General features: G+C 40.1%; 1 protein-coding gene across 1 annotated transcript in view; it reads right to left on the reverse strand.

Moving 5' to 3' along the window:
- The window catches only part of Rpn1 (ribophorin I), a 29,326-nt gene that overhangs the window by 23,685 nt on the left and 317 nt on the right, over positions 1–5,324 (reverse strand). The gene's annotated exons all lie outside the window — the stretch shown is intronic.

A 5,324-nucleotide genomic window follows, 5' to 3' on the forward strand; every position in this document is an offset into this window, starting at 1 on the left:
AAAAAAAAAAAAAAAAAAGATTGAGAAATAAGATACTTCCGCGACAAAGAACACCTAAGGAAAGTCATGAGCACCAAATCAGCACTCTGGCCAGGGATTTAGCTTGGTGGTGCCACCGCCTGCCTTCAAGTGCAAGGTCTCGTGTTAGATCCCCTGTACCAAAAAAAAACCCCTAGTACCAAAAAACAAACAAACAAAAAAACAAATCAGCACTCTGAAGTGCTCTGAAGGATATTTTAGAAAGAAATAACAAGGATTACAATGAGGACAGAATAAGTTCACCAGGCAAGGCAAGAAATTAAACAGAGGAAGAAAAAAAGAGACCCAACAATAGGAAAATAACAAGACATGGATAAGTCAATATATATCCAAAAAAATAAACTATATATATAATTATAGCCATCAATGTTAATGGTCTCAATTCGCTGGCAAAATGGGTCAGAAAGCATAATCCAACAATATGCTGCACACAAGAAATACATCTAATTCAAACAGAAATTCATAGATTGAAAATCAAAGGATGAAAAACAATATTCCATGAGACAGAAACCTGGAAAAAAAACCAGAGGTAGCTATTTTTGCAGACAAAACCAAGACTGATTAAGAAAGACAAAGGTTACTACATCTTTCCAAAGGGAACAATCCAGGAGGAAGAGATATCATAAATATACATGCACCAAATACTAGTGCACCCAACTATATAAAACAAATATTAACAGACATAAAAAAATCAAATATACACTAATACAATTATAATGGGGAACCTCAATAGCCCACAGTCACACTTACATCAGCTAGATAAAAAAACCAATAATGAAATATTAGAACTAAACGAAATTTTTGAACAAATGGACTTAGTAGTTATCTACAAAGTGTTCCCCCCAACATCAGAATACACATTCTTCCCTGCTGCACACAGGATGTTCTCCGAAACAGACCACATACTAGCTCATAGAACACGCTTAAGTAAATGCAAAGAGAGTGAAATTATCCCATGCAGCATATTATCAGACCATAGTGCAATGAAATTGAAAATCAAGGGCAAAAGAAACCACAAGAACTTCATAAATACATAGAAAAAAATTGGGGGGGGGCGGGTACCAGGGATCGGACTCAGGTCCTTGCCCTTGCAAAGCAGGCGGCAGAACCACTGAGCTAAGTCCCTGGCCACCATACGTGGAAATTAAATAACACTTCTGAACAACCAATAGGTCACAGATGAAATTAAAGAAGAATAATTAGAGTTTCTACAATTAAACGATAACGCTAATACAACATCCTGGAACTTATGAGACACAACGAAAGCAGGCCTAAAAGGGAAATTCATAGTTGTGAATGCCCATATCAGAAAAACAGCTGAACATTGAACTTTGAGCTTCTGGGGGGATGGGGAGCCAAGTCAAACCCAAAGCTGATGCAGGAGGATCGCTGTGAGTTTGAGACCAGCCTGGGCTAGTGAGTTCCAGGTCAGTCTCAAGTACATAGTTAGACCCTGTCTCAAAAAACAAACAAACAAACAAAAAGGAATGAAAAGAGTGAAATCACAACAGATCCTGCAGAAATCCAGAAGATCATCAATACCTACTTCAAGAATCTATTTTCTTTCTTTTCTTTTTCTGGTGCCGGGGATCAAACTCAGGATCTTACACTTGAGAGGCAAGAGTGGCCCCACTGAGCATTAATCCCCACCCCTAGAACCTACATTCTAATAAAATGGAAAACACAAAAGAAATGGACAGACTCCTATACACAAAAATTGTAAATTAACCAATATCAGTCAATGAAATTGAAGATGTAATTAAAACACTACCAACAAAGAAAAACCCAGGCCCTGACATATTCACAGCAGAATTCTACAAGAAATTTACAGAAGACCTAATGCTGCTACTTCTCAAACTGGTTTTTTTTGTACAGGGGATCAAACTCGGGACCTTGCACTTGAGAGGCAAGTACGGTGCCACTGAGCTAAATCCCTAGCCCTCAAACTCTTCAAGAATCCAACCAAAAAAAGAGAACTACAGACCAATCTCCCTAATGAACACACATGCAAAAATCCTCCATAAAATACTGTCAAACAGAGTGTAGCAAAGCATCAAGATTATACATCATGACCAAGTTGGATTCATCCCAGGGATGCAGGGATGGTTCAACTTTTGCAATCAATAAATGTAGTACACAGTTATCAACAGAGCCAAGGACAAAAAACATACATTCACCTCAATAGATGCAGAAAAAGCATTTAACAAGACCAACATCCACTCATGATAAAAATCCTACAGAAAATTGGAATAGATGGTCTTTACCATAATCTGATAAAAACTGTTGTCAATATGATACTAAATGGACAAAAACTGAAAGCTTTCCCTCTAAAATCAGGAACAAGACAAGGATGTCTATTGTCACCACTCTTGTTCAATATATTCTGGAAACATTAGCCAGAGCAACTAGATGAGAAAGAAATTAAAAGGAATAAGGATAGAAAAGGAAGAAGTTAAATTATCATATTTGCAGTGGACATGATCCTGTGCATAGAAGATCTCAATAAAACTCCACCAAGAGACTTCTAGATTTAATAACCAAATCAGGTAGCCTAGCTGGAGAGAAAGTCAACAACCAAAAAATCAACAGCCTTCCTGTACACAATAAGCTCACTGAGAGAGAAATTAGGGAAACAACACTTCATAACAGCATCTAAAAAAAATGAAATACCTACTAATAAATCTAATGAAAGAAAAGCCCTCTACATTGAAAACTACAGAACTCTAAAAAAGAGATCAAAGAGGATATCAGAAAATGGAAAGATATCCTTTGTTCTTGGATAGGAAGAACCAATATAGTGAAAATGGCCATACTTCCAAAGTTGTTAAGACAGATTTAATGCAATCTCAATCAAAATTCTAACAGCATATCTCACAAAATTAGAGAAAACTATCCTAAAATTCATGTGAAGCCACAGTGCTTCTTGGCCTTTTGGCTAAGATCAAGTGCAAATTCATTTGAAGCCAGAAGAGACCGACAATAGCAAAGGCAATTTTGGACAACAAAGGCAAGGTAGGGGGCAAAACAATTCCTGGGCTGAGGATATAGCTCACTGGTAGAGTGCTTTTCTTGCACTATAAAGGCCCTGGTTAAATCCCAAATACCACATCAAAACAAAAGAAGCAAAAAACAATCCCTATAGGGCAGGGGATTTAGCTCTGTAGTTCTACTGCCTGCCTCGCAAGCGCAAGGTCCGGAGATCCGATCCCCACAACCTAAAAGAAAAGAAAAGAAAATCCCTAACTTTAAATTATACTACAAAACTACTGTGATAAAAACAGCACTGTACTGGCACAAAAAGAAAACAAACAAACAAACAAAAAAACAGATCCACTGATCCAAGTTCCATTATTTTGACTAGAATCTCACCATAATGATAACATTGTAGTATATTCATAGCACTTGTTCATATATGTTTATTGGTCTTACTGTAAAAACATTACTACTTAATAAAGTATGAGACAAAAATCTTTCAAATTCAGGGCCCAAATGAGAGTGAAAACTATGAAATGATCTTTGTGGAACCACTGGCTCCTAATCAGTAATCCCAGCGTCCCTTCCACCAGCTTCTGAAAGGTTTCTCCATTGCTTAAATCAATCCATCAAGAGCCTTCTGCAAACTCACCAGTTTCCAATGCAACTATACCCTCTTTCGTAAGCTTATCATCTGAATGAGGGGTACAAAGCACAACACACATCCTTGAACTGGTCTCTCTGGTACTACAGTCAACAAGCGACAGTGAAGAACCCAGTGGGGCTGCTGCCAGTCTTACACCCCAGCACAACCTTGCTACCTCTGTCATTCAGGCCAGCGAGGCAGCAGCCTGGGGACACAGAAGAGCATGCACAGAGGTCCAGGCTCGCCTGGTACAGCCAAACTTACCTTCACTGGAGGACAGAGCTACACAACCTCCTCATACATAAGACTCCTCACCAGCTGTGCCAGAACAGAAGGATGCTATGAGGGTTAAAAGGGAACGCACTTAAGATACCTGCCATGGGATCTGACGCAAAGTAGAGTCTCACTACGTTAGCTTACTACAAATACAAAACAAAATCTAAGGGACAAAAGGTAATTAATTTTGGGGAGTGATGCGTTTATTGTAACACAAGTGTATAAGGTTGTACATCCAAACTCACCAAACTGTATTCATTAATTATCCATAGATTTTTATATACCAGTTACACTTCAATAAAGTTGGGAGACAATGAGGCCAGCAGGACAGCAGGACAGCTGCCTTCTGCTGTGATCCAGTGACACTGTGACAATCTCCTTAAAACACAAAACTGCCTTTGTTAAAGAATGGGATTTTACTGTTAAAAAATTCAAGGGTAACCAGGCACTGTGACTACACCTGTAATCCCAGGTACGCAGGAGGCTGAGGCACGAAGACAGCAAGCATGCCACTACCTTGGGCAACTTAGTGAGACTCTGTGTCAAAATAAAAAATGAAAGTGGCTGGGGATGTAGCTCAGTAGTAAAGCCGTAGTCTCTACAGTTCAATCTCCAGCATTACACAAAAAACATTCAAAGGTGGCAGTGCACATTTAAATGACGGTGTGACATCTTTTCAGAAAACTCTGAGTAAAACTGCATATATCACGGTAAATAAAAGTGAAAGGGAATCATTTCAGAAACACAATCACTGTAAACCCAGCTTTATAGTTCCACATTCTGCCAGCGAACAGGGTGTGCTTAAAATAAACTGACACCGTAATGACTAGTCTCTTCTCAACAAATAATTGGGTAATCACCTAATTAACTATGTTTAATGAAAATAGTAATAAAAAGCAAACCTCTGTGCATGTATATTCCCTCTATTCCCAAAGCTGTCTATGTGTTCCCGGAAGTGCCAAGCTGTAAGAATGAGAACCCACAGGTGAGAAAGATCGACTTTACCTTTCTGAACAGCATCAAAGGACTTCTATTACCCGTAGGAATTCAAACTAACTTGGAGCAGTTTCAACTTCCAGCGAGCATTCGTTAGCAATCTTTAGTGTGTTCTATGGGCCGGGATCTCAAGTGATTACGAACTCGAACACCAGAAACCCGCTCCATTTCTGGTTGGTCCGAATGGGGTCTAGGAGCAAGCGGTCGAGGTACTGAATGAAAGGTGGCCAATTCACTGTGGTTCACAGACGATGGCCCGGGGTCCGGCCCTGCAGGTGCATGGAGCCGGCGACACCAGGACGCGATAGCCACCTCCCGGCGCGGCCGGGATCTCCACGCGGGGTGGAAGGCTCGCCAGGGCGGAACCCACGTGGCGGGGAGGCGGGGCGGCCGT

This window comes from Fukomys damarensis, unplaced genomic scaffold (genome assembly GCF_012274545.1).
Source record: "Fukomys damarensis isolate Sample0158 unplaced genomic scaffold, DMR_v1.0_HiC HiC_scaffold_37, whole genome shotgun sequence".
NCBI lineage: Eukaryota > Metazoa > Chordata > Mammalia > Rodentia > Bathyergidae > Fukomys > Fukomys damarensis.